This window comes from Micromys minutus, assembly GCF_963924665.1.
Source record: "Micromys minutus genome assembly, chromosome: 4".
NCBI classification, from domain to species: domain Eukaryota; kingdom Metazoa; phylum Chordata; class Mammalia; order Rodentia; family Muridae; genus Micromys; species Micromys minutus.
In genome coordinates this window covers 47,106,757-47,119,460 of record NC_137973.1, presented here as the reverse complement: position 1 = coordinate 47,119,460, position 12,704 = coordinate 47,106,757, and the positions used below count along the sequence as shown (strand labels likewise).

Here is a 12,704-nt window from a genome sequence, read left to right as displayed (position 1 = left end):
GACTGAGAAAGTAATAATCAATTACACTGCTCTGCCTTTCTGGTACAGAAAATGTACTATATATTAATCAAGCTGTTAATATTCAGTTTTATAGAATTTACAATTGAATATTAGTCAAAGACAAATAAAATACAGGCCAAGGATATGAAATTGCATGAAAATAAAGAAGATTAGTTTACACCGAAATGCTATTATTAGGGAAATCTGGAAGTGAATACCTCAGTAGAATCATGTTCAGAAGAAAAATAATACTCACTTACAAAGATGAACAAAAAAATGAATGCAGAAAAAACACCAGTATTTATAAATACAAAAGCAGGAATTTGCTACATTGTTGAGAAAAAATATTTTGGCAAACATTGAAAACTATTTATATAAAAATCTGTATATATTTATATAGAGACAAATTTTAGAGTTATTTAAGATTATCTAAAAAATTTAAGTTTCTTGAATTTTAGAAACAACACAATAAACACATCCAATTCATCAAGACCATACTGTAAAATGAATTTGTGTAACAAATCACTATAACTATCTTAGAAAATATAACTATGCCCACATGTCATTTACCCTGACAAAGCCCTGTAAAATTATATACATATAAATATATAATAAATTTATATATATAAGCATTTATATATAAATATCTATTTATTTATTTATAAGCTGAAATTTATATTTGAGAGCTTGTTCTGACTGTTTCTACTGAGTTAACTTTGAACCATTTCAAAATTAATTCATCTTTGTTGAAATTTTATCACCAAAATTACTTAGGTCTAGGTGAAATAGTGAACATTAAATATAAAAATCTTGAAAATTAAGAACATGGAAAGAACTTATACCACAATACTCATTTATCTGTGAATATATGTTGACTAACATACAAACATACAAAATATTGAATACAGCATTAGAGACAAAGAGAGATAAATTTGAATGACTGTATCTTTAATCACCTAAGAGTAGGAGAAGAAACTCTGACAACATCTGTCAGAAAGTTTCTCCTTATTTATTAAGTTGGGAAGGGGAATCATAAATGTGGATAGGGTCATTTAGTGTTTGGGCCCTGAAATAAATAAAAAAGAGGAAGGCATGCTGATTGCTTTCATTCATGGGTTTCTACTCCCTGTGTATGAACAAAATAAGCCAGTGTCTCAAACTCCTGATGCTATGCCTTCCCAACTGTGTCTGACTAGAGCACAAAGCTTGGAGCTAAGGTAAATTCTACTTTCCTTGGGTGTCTCCAGCCATAATAGTGAGAGTCTCACTAGCACAAACCAAAAACATAATCTCACAATATTTGAGCTTGTAACCATTTCTAAAGATGTCATAACATTTTCCAAAATGACTAGGCTGATTTACATTCTCACTAATAGTTCATGAGTGTTCTCCACATCCTCCTAACAGTTGTTTTTCTGTGTCTTTTTGATAATATAACAATAGTATTTACTTATTTATTTATTTATTTATTTATTTATTTATTTATTTATTTTTGTGCAAGGATTATATGCATATAGGAAATTCTTGAAGTTTTTAAATCCTGGGTATTAAACTCAGGTAATGAAGCTTGGCACCAAGCACCTTTAGCCACTGAGTCACTCAAGGATCTAATAACAGTAATTTGTATTCAATGATTATGAGAACTTTTAAAATATACTTAATTGACTGTGTGTTCGATTAGTGAATCTGACTCCAGTTATTTCAGACATTTTATAAACTGAGGCTTTTTAAAAGCCATGTGAATCAGACACATACACACACATATGTACACATACAATATGTAAGGGGGAAGAAATGGTGAATATAGTAAAAATGTTACATGAAATTCTCTAAAAATTAGATCTTTAAGAACCTATGCACTTGAAAAGGAACTCACAGGCAACATCAGAGTTGTTGACTTAATGTCCTTGTTATGCAAGGTCAATAAATTTTCTAGTTGATTTGTTTTGTTTTACATGAGTTTGTGTGTGTGTGTGTGTGTGTGTGTGTGTGTGTGTGTGTGTGCTTCTTTGCCCATGCCATAGTTTTCTAAGAACTTTGCTTATACCTTAGATAAAAACTGTGTAATGCTGGTGTTACTGCTTGCTTGTAGATTTGTATATTTTCTTTTTGATTTTGAACACAGAAATATCTGTTCCAATACATGGTGATGAATGAGAGTTTGCCATTTGCCATTATGAAAACTTGGAACTTTCAAGTGTGTCAGGATGCTTTTTATATATTGGAGCACATCTATGAATTTGAACCTTTTTGCTTGGTAATTAGTCTCAGCATTAAAAGAGCTATGCCAACCTTTCTTACATTTTTCCTGAACTTATACACAGTTCTCTATAACCAGAGAGATGTCAAATTCTCTATCTGTTATATGTATTCAAATTATTTACTAATTTTATTTTGTTTTTAATTCATTAGTTGGTTCTCTTAATAATTCTTTGAACATGCATATGTATGTATGTATGTATGTGTGTATGTAGTATGTATGTATGTATGATCAAGTAGTATCCCAATAAGGAGAAGATAAGCCAATTTAATTTCCACTGAAACATGAAATACAGCAAGTACAGTTCATACCTAAATAAAAATACTATAGGGAACTTTAATGGTCAGACTATGATAAATGTTTCCAATCTAAAATATTTACTTGGCTATATCATGAAGCAGTATAGGAAGTTGACCAATTACAATTCTTTTCTGAGTGGTTTTTCAACATTTTGTGAATATATAGGTGAATTATACCAATAATTTTTGAAGGCACAAAAAGTGCATACAAGTAGCTAAATATATTGTCAGCATCCATGAACCAAAACTCTTCAGTCAAGCACACAGCAGCTGCATCTGGACTATGAGATCTGAAGATTTATTCCAAATCGTATGCTAAATGCATAATTCTTTATTGTGGTGCCTCATAAAATAATAAATGTGTATCACTGGGCACAAAGAGAAATGTCTGGAGTGGTTTTAATTGGAACCCCTACCTCCAAATTTTCCTTTCCAAATATCTGGAACAGTGAGATTATTTAATGGAATTAAAATGAACCAATTGAGAAGTCCTATCAAGAACATCCATTCCAGGTGTACAAATTATCAAGTGTTATATTTAATTGCTGGAACACATAAGATAAAGTGTCTCACATATAAATTCTATTTCATAAAATAGATTTTGAAAGGAAAATTGTTTTTCCAACCACTTATTAGTCTGTTTATTAGACATTACTTCACTAATGGGGAGTTACTAATGTTTCCACTGTAAATTCTTATTTCAGTATTTAACAGTTAGTCATAAAACATAATATTAGAAAATAGTGGAAATTTCTGTAAAAATCTAATTTTCCCAGAAAGCATCACACACTGTTTTGTATTAATCATATGATGTGTTGTGAGCACAGACTATAAATAAACCTGAGTATTATAACAGGTGTAATGAGCTGTAAATATTATTTTTGATGCTATAACATTTCCCAGAGCTGGGGAGGGTGAGATGACCAAGTAAAACTGGCTTCTGTAGTGCTGTAGCACTGGAGGCATAAAAAGACATCTTAGTTCTCGGATGGTCTAAGAGCCAAGGTCAAGGTAGAAATCATGGGATTACCTCATGATCTACAGCTGTGTCAACTAGCCACACAATATAATACTTTTACATAGAATGTAGAACTTTACCAGAAGAGAGCAAAATAATTGTAGGAAAATAAAACTTTGTGAACAAATGAGTGAATGGGACTATGCATTGCAGAAGAACCTCACCAAAACTTCCATCACTGCCAGTTATACACATAATTATGTAAGCTTATCCAGAACAAATGTAATGCACTCTTTCTCTTTCTCAAAATCACACACCTCATTTATATATGTATATATATATATATATATATATATATATATATATATATATATATATATATGTGTGTGTGTGTGTGTGTGTCTGTGTGTGTGTGTGTGTGTGTGTGTGTAGTGAGGGATAGAATTACATATATATGTAATGAGGGATAGAATTCTTTTGTTTTGAAAGTTTTACACAATATTCTATATGGTGATTTTTTTTTAATTTAGGTTAATCACGTAAATTCAGTCTACTGTATATAACTCTTAAGAGTCTGCTTTTGGTTCTAAATGGCCAGTCTGCATGAGACCAGCCAATGTTTATTTGACTTCAAGTCTCACCACCCACTGTCTGTGACATACAGCACCAATCCTCATAGAATAAACAGTGAAAATTAAGGATCAGCTAAGCTGTTACAATACATGGTTAGTTGAATGATACAACCTGTAGATGGAATATTTGCTTTCCCAAGGAACTACAGGAATGTCATCACATTTTCAGATATAACCAGATAGCTACCTGGGACGTCAGGCTAATGTCCCATTACAACTGACATAGGATGGCCTCCTTAATGTCAAGCAATGAGTATCTGAACTTTCCATAAGGTTTCTGTTTGCTCTAATTCCTAGATCTAAGTTCTCATATTAAAACTTGGAAGTTTCTCTCATTCTAAAATTTCCATCTCTGTTCCTTATAAGGGATTTCTTAAAGGGGAGAAGCAAAGCAACCACTGACTGTGCATCTCAGAAAGTTTTAGAAATTTCTGGAATTATATACTGACGTCTATTGTTAGGTGAGGGTAGGTACAAGAAAAGGCAAGGCCTGTGAGTAGGCAGTGAAAAAGATAGGCAGAGACAGAGTTTTGGAAAAGTAGAGGAGAGATGGAAGGGAGAAGAAGCCAAGATGGAGGAGGAAGAAGATAATATATCTTCGTGTAGCTTTAAATAGCCACAGGTAGCTATGAATATCTTATAAGGGATGGATTATTATGTAAAATTTGTCTTATTTAAATGGGCAGTTTATACCAATATCAATTAGCTCTGAGTTTATTGTGTGGGCATTTTGTGGAGTGAGAATTTACTGATATAAATCTGATTGATAAATTACAAGTTACTAAAGTTTTGGTTTTGTTGGTCTAGTGGGAATTGTGACAATAAGCACAGGGGTTTGTTGCTGAACATGTGAGCAGGGTCTGCATCTGAGACACCACTGGGGGCAGAGAGTCAGAAGGGATGCTGCTCCTGGGACAGAGAATAGCAGGAAGTAGCTTGGCATGGTACTGGAACCGTTCTCCCTTTTTTATAATATTACTGCTACAATATACTTTCATACTATAATGAATCATTGCTGCAATTTTGTTTCCCAAAGTTATCTAGCATCTGTACTTCCCATAGAACATCCTTTTCTCTATCAGCTTGCAACATATAGCAAGGTATCTCAGTGTAAATGAACACTACATAAACATTTTATACAATATTGCTAGCAAATAAGAGTTAGCTAGTTAGGGAATCTTGTGGAAGAGATGAGGAAGGATTCAAAGAGCAAGATAGGTCTAGAACATCACAAGAAACCTACAGAAGCAACTAACCTTGGGACCTGGAGGCTCAGAGAGACTGAACCACTGACAAGAGAGAGCATACATGGGATGGGCCTAGGCCTCCTACACATATGTAGCAGCTGTGCAACTTGGTCTTGTGAGAATCCTAACAGCAGGAGTAGTGGCTGTCTGTGATTCTATTGCTTGCCTTTGGATCCCTTTGTCCTACCTAGGCAGCTTTATCTAACCTCAATAAAAGATGCACCTAGTCCTCCTGCAACTTGACATTCCAGTGAAGGTTAATGTCAATGGGGGGCCTCCTCTTCTTTGAGAAAAAAGGGAAAGAGGATAGAGGGAAGAGAGGACAGAAGGTGACACTCTTAGGAGAAAAGAGAGGGGAAGGTGCAATTGGAATGTATAGTAAATTAATTAATTAAAAAGGAAGTTATTAAATTCCCACCAGTAAAAACTCCTTTTATTTTTTAGATATTAGTCCAAAAATAGAAGAGATATAGTCTAAATAAAAATTATTATTTTCACCTAATTGTTTTAAATAACATTATACAAGGATTTTAACATGCAAGTACCCAGATTCTGAATTTGGGTTGTTTACAGATCGATCTTAAATCCATTCAACAATGAATGTTACAGGAAATAAACTTACTTATTGTTTCATATTTGTTACTCTAAAGAAGATAGAAATCGGGGGGGGGGTGGAGGAAGAAACTTTCACATGGGAGAAATGTGCAGTGGTAGACTACATAAATAAGATAATTATGGGTAAATGTTTTTCTTCTGATGTAATAATACTTAGTGTCAAGGAGATGAGGAAGAACAAGAGAAGGAAGAAGATGAAGAACAAGAACAAAAGGCATACTATCTCCCCAAACCATATTGTTAATACTTTTTTCTCTTTTCACCATAAGTATTTTTCTTAGATTGTCTTTCACTAGACTCTTACGAGTACAGAAAATGAAAAACATCTCAAAGGGCTGGAAAGGTGGAAATGCTCTCCTCCACCACAGGCTTTGGCTTAACACAGAAAGCTCTCTTCCTTACCCTTAAAGTCACTGTTTGAACGTTTTCAGTTCTTGCTTGAAATCTTGTCATAGTTTGGATGTTTAATGTCTCTGAAAGATCCCATGATAAAATTTGGTCCCTACAGGGAGTTGGGGATATTGGACAGTGGTAGAATTTTTGAAGGTAGAGAAATATTTGATACTTTGGCCATGAGGTAGGTGAATTCTCAAACTGGATTTGGGACTCTGGGTCCTCTTCTTAACTTGTTCCATTGCCACTATTCACACCTCCATTATATAGCTCCAGTATGATGTGTACTCATCTGTTCTCTTCATCAAAGGCCAAAGCAGGGATGTCCACTGACTGTAGAAATTCAACTTTCCAAGGAGTGAGTTACTTAAACTATTCTTAAGATAGTTTCCTCTGTAATTTTGTTTAAATAATGCAAACCATTTAATACAAAAGTTGTTACCAAGTAATAAAATCATTTCAAAGATTTTGTCTAAAAATGTCAAGGAGGGTTTAGATTATCTTGACATTGAAATTTTGAAAAAAGAACAGCTCCTCAACAAAAGGTATTCTGAAACCTGTCTATCCAGATGTAGAATAAAAAAATAGAAGTCTATGCCTCATTTTATAAAATAATTAATTATAATTTAATCAAATACCTTAATATAACTTTGAAACTACTTGAGGAAATCTTCCTAGGAAGTTACTTTCAAAATAGGCCTCAAGACCTCCAAATATAATGATAAGATTATACAATAAAATTTCATCAAGCTAAATACTTCGGCCCAACAAAGGATAAAACAGAGTCAGGAGGCAGCCTACAGAGCAGGAGGGATTCAATACCAGTGTTCACTCAACAGGAGATTAAGATTCAGTACATATGAAAAACTCAAGACTTATATCTTCCTCACATAGGTAACCTAAACTACAAAAGGTTAAGTGAATTGAAAAAATGGCTCTCAAAAATATAAATGACAAATAAAGCCATAAAAAATCCTCAGCATTCTTAGTCATAAGGTAAATGTAAACCAAAAACTGCACTGAAATTCACCCTGATAAGAATTATCAAGAGGGCAAATGTGTGGTAAGGAATGAATCTTCACATAGTAGTTGGAAGTGTTGTCAGTCTTCCAATCAGAGTTTTCTCAAAATCTTTAAAGGGAATTATTTTACCTTTTTCAACCTACCACTTGTGATGTATATGAAGATGTTCTTAAGTCAACAAACATGTACATGTACCTGCACACCTATGTACCTTGTCACCCCTGATAACAACCAAGCCACAGAGCCATCCTTTCTCCTCAGTGGACTAATGGATAAAGAAAATGTGCCATATATACAACATAGATGTGTACAGAGAAGATCTAGCTGCTTAGAATTCATATGAAAATGAGAATTGTCTAGGGCATGAGAATGAAGGTCACCTTTATTATTGCTTGCCAAGGAGTTTAGAGGCATTTTAGGTGTGCTCTAAGATTAAATTTAGAAACAACAGATTTTATTGAACACTGCAAAGCATCCTGATACTACTAGCACAGGGACAATGGGCTAGTTTAAGTCACCTGCAGAGTGACAAACTGGCAGCAGGTGAGAAACATTATAGCTTGGACACAGCAAGAGAGCAGAGAAATCTTATTGAAATAGCACATGGGTAGGCAAGCAGGGTGTGGTGGAGCCATCACTTGCCAAAGAAAGTACAAGGGATGCTAACCATTAGCAGTGGAAGGAATCTCAAAAATCTCCAAGGCCCCTATTCCTATCATAGGACAAGAAGAGCCTAGAGGAACATTTTTTCTTCAGAAACCTTGCACTATTGACTGCTCAGTTAAGAATGCCATAGCTGTTATTGCTGGGCCGCACAAGCCTCAGTATACTCCACGTGATCTAGATTTTGGGGTGAAAATGCAAGAGTAGGGGTGATGAAAATTTCCACTGGGTTTTTCTTTCTTTTTATTCCCAGGAATACAGTTGAAATGTGCAAGATCACATTCTAAAAGTAGGTCAGCGTGGCCATATCTTCAGCCTCCCTGGCTCTGGTGCCAATCTGTAGCCACTTTTCTATAATAAAAAACAACTATAAATATTTAGAAAGTATCAATACTTTTCTTGCATGGAAATCTTAAAATCATCAGTGCAACTTATTTGTAAACTTAAAATTGCACTTGTTAAAAGGTTTTTATTTTTCTCTATAAAATTTCCGAGGCAATTGAAATAGCAGTATAAAATTTAAGGGATGTGGCTATAGATTTCACTTGTAATTGCTGCAAAAGTATGTTCCAAGAAAATATATTTTCAGGAATCTGAAAGTGATTATCCACAAGCCAAACACACCAAGGAAAAACAGACAAAAAAAAAAAAAAAAAAAACTCACATAACAGAAACAAATTGACAGACCTGAAGAGTCTGGCAGTCACTGCAGAGGGTTCGGCAGTGAAACACATGACACACGGTCCAATAAATGTTCCTCTCATCCCCAAATATCTATTCAAAGTTGATATTAGAAATTCCTGTAAAAATCAGGGTGGGTCTTGGTAGAGTTTCTGATTGCATAGCCAGGAAGAGGCCTGACAGCAAATCCGACTGGGGTTTAAAACTCTTAAAGACTACCGAGCAGAGTCAATCAGTTGAACAATATACTTCTGCCATGCTGAGACCTCTGAATTTATCAAGACAGTAAGTTTCATAACAGCGTTGTTTTGTTGTTGTTGCTGTTGCTGCTTCTGCCGTTGTTGTTCCAGTTGTTGCTTTTCCTAACATTTCATAAGTTAATGATACTTTCTCCAGTATTTTGTGGGGTGAAGGAAAGCTGCCAAAATGCTTAGAGTTTTTTGTGTGATTGAAATGTACATAAGCAATTGGATCCGGACTTTAATTCAAAGGAAGGAATGACAGACACCACAGAATCACTGTCTTAACTACAGCCCACATAGCTCTGATAGTGCAGCAAAGCCAACTGAAGAAACCAATTTTATGAATATGAACTGTATTCTACATTATTTAAATGTGTTTCTAATTAAAGGAACATTTACCAGACTCTACAGAACAGTCTTCCACAGAAATATATATTTAATCTTATAATTTCTATACTCTCCAATGTAAAGAAGAAGGGATATTACATCGAAGTGCTCATATGAGACCACTCTACATAGTGAATAAGTAAAATCAACACAACATTTAGTAAAAGGCTAACAGGACTTTAGCCATTGCTTCTCTGACACCACAGATCATCTATGCTTCTTAAATTAACAATTCATGGAGAGTATATTTAGTTTTTAAATTTTATTAATGAAATAATTTGTATGGCAGGCCTGGCTCTATGCTTTCTCATACTACAGAAAGCTTTCGCCCTCACAAAGTGTATATTCTAGAGCCAGACAGGAGATAAGTAACTGCTAGAATCCCAGAAACAATCACAAAATATAGAACAAAAAAGAATAAGGGTGACAATCAGAAGAATAAGCTGATAGACAGCAGGTTCAAGAAGGAAAAAAAATTACTAACTAAAGAACAGCAAGAATGAGCTAAGAGTGGGGAAAATAGAACCAAGGAAGAACCCACGAAACACAAGGACTGGTGAGTGCATATGTAGGAAATATGCCATGAGTAGTGGATTTCAAGAAATGGGTACTCTGTGGATATGTAGGAGCACAGAAGAAAGGAAATGTCCATGAAGTCAGAGAGAACTCCAGAGGACGAGCTGTAACCTGCAGACATGTGCGAAGACAAAACTTGTGCTCTGAATGAAAAGTCCCTGGGGTATTATAAGCAAAGAGGTACCATCAGCCATTGTCTCATTCTTTCTCTCCCTGGGGAGCTATTTGCCAAGAACAGTGGCTAGCAACCATAGAGACCTGAGCAGGGAGATTAGTAGACAAGACTTCATGGATTTGCCAAGTACTTTTCACTCATTTCCTAACTATATACAAGCATTTATAGAACATAAACTAGACTATGCATTTAAAAGAGCACATTCTAAATGTAAGTCAACAATAACATAAGTAATTACATTCCTGGTATACTCCCTGGATTTAGAGAAAATTTCACATAAACAGTGTGTTTGTCATAAAACGTAGGACAGAAAAGATGATGAAATACAACTTTGTCCTAGAAAACTCAATAGGTTTTAATTGTTTAAAGATTTCTTTTAAACTTTGTAACTGTAGCTTTAAATCATAAAAAAGAGTTAAGGCCCATTGCATCCAACTGGAACTTCAAGAACTGATGTCTGTAAATGCCTCACATTTACTGTCAGAGGAGCAACATTAGAAACCTAACATAATGAGTTCCTTTCCTATTATCCCCACATACTCATAGTCCTGTGAAGTGCTGGCCTATTTTGCTTTCTGTTGTGATTTACAAAAGCCAAAATCAACAAGGGGAGGAAATGTTTAGCTCACACTTCACTTCCACAATACAACACATCAGAAGTCAGGGAAAGAACTCAAGCAGGAACTTGGAGAAAAAAAAAAAAACTAATAGCTTGCTTCCAGCTACCATTTTGCCATTTTGTGCGCTTAAGTCAACCTGTACAAAGGTGGTGCCAACCCCATTGGGCTGAGCCCTCCTCTATGAATCAGCAATCAGGAAAACTTCTCACAGGCCAGTCAAATGGGGCTACTCAACTAACAACATTTAAAATGAAGAAGAGAAGAGATGAGTAATTGTTTAAGGATAATCTATACAATCATTATACATGGACAGACATGCAGAAGGAGAGAGCTGACAAATTGGTATTTTACTATACCAAGTAGCAGGAGATAATTGAGTTCCTCTTAGAGCAATGAGCACCATGTGCATGGTGGTGAGATTTTGTAATCTGTACAGAGTCCTAGAATCTAACTCTACTTTAAATGCTTCCTCTTTCTTCTACAAGCAATCTCAGTCAAAATATACACTATATTGGAAATTTTAATATGAAGTCAATAAAGCCCTAAAATATAAAGCACATACCCCCATCTCATAATCAAAATGCACTGAGGCAGCAGTGATTCTACGTGCAGGTGGGCAACAGGACATCACACAGCCTTCTGATGGAAAGGAGGAGGGAGCGCCCACCCATGTCCTCAAGGCTGGGTGTAAGTCATCTGTTACATTTTATGTCTTGTTATTCACCACACATGTCATATGAACTCAGTCTGCAGTATTCAGGAATGTGATTACATGTTCAAAAGTCAAAACCAGATGCTCCTTCCAGTCATGATGAAAGGAAACTCTCAAGAATTGATATAACCAGTGTTGTGTGCATATGGCCCAGAGCATACTTAAGGGTCTCTTAAAACAGAAAAGCCAAGAGAAAGGGTCATGTACCAATTAGGCACCCCAATTCTAAACAAAGCCTGACGAGTTAAACTAGGAGCTGACAAGATTGAGAGGCCAAGGAGTGATGGCTCTGTTGATTACTTGCTTGAGGTATAAGCATGGGGATGTGAAGTCAATTCCCAGAACCCACTAAAAAAAAAAAGAAGAAGCCTGGTCTGGAAGCATGTGCCTTGTAAACCTCTTACCAAGTAAGTGGAGACAGAAGGATCTCTGGAACTGACTGGCTAGCCAGTGTAATCAAGCAATGACAGTAAGTTCTGTGAGAGTCTGTCTCAAAAACTAAACCATAAAGACAGTGAATTACACACCTGATCTCCACCTAATGCCTTTGTATGCATGCACTCGTAAGGACACAGCTGTATGCACACACAAAAGAAGCATGTCCACACATGAAAGCAGTAAAACTGTTTTATAAAAACTGCTATATAGAGAGGTGCATATGCAGCAGAGGATAGCATTGTCTGGCATCAATGGGAGGATGAGAACGAAAAGATATACATTTATATATACTTGGAGACCATAGCAAAGTGATATTATTTTTTTAATTATGCAAGTCACTTTTATTTGTAATTTGTGGATTGAAAAGCACCTCTTCTATAACTAGGTAAGTGATATGCTAGGCTCGAAAATAGAACAGTGAATTTTGACAAAGTAGTTTGAGTAAGGACCGGAAAATAGCACAATGAAGGAAGTGATTGGCTAAAATGCTATTTCCTATATTTTTCTTATTTTTGAGAATTTCACACATGTATAGCAAATTTGGTCATACATGCCTCCCACACTACTTCCGTGCCTCACCTCCATAATCTCCTTTATAAACCTTTTCATTTTCATTTCAGTGTTATTATGTTTTTGTTTTGTGCGTTTGTTTTAATGACCCACTAAATTCAGTTAGTGCTGCCCCTTAGTAGAGAGGGCAAGGCCATCCACTAGAGCTTGGGAAACTTACCAGTTGGGAGGAGAAAGATAGAATCATTCTTTCCTCATTTCGCACTTCTCAAA

General features: G+C 35.3%; 1 protein-coding gene across 4 annotated transcripts in view; it reads right to left on the bottom strand.

Moving 5' to 3' along the window:
• Nucleotides 1–12,704, bottom strand: part of COL11A1 (collagen type XI alpha 1 chain) — a gene marked incomplete at both ends in the record, with an annotated part of 178,684 nt that overhangs the window by 123,902 nt on the left and 42,078 nt on the right. The window lies entirely within an intron of this gene.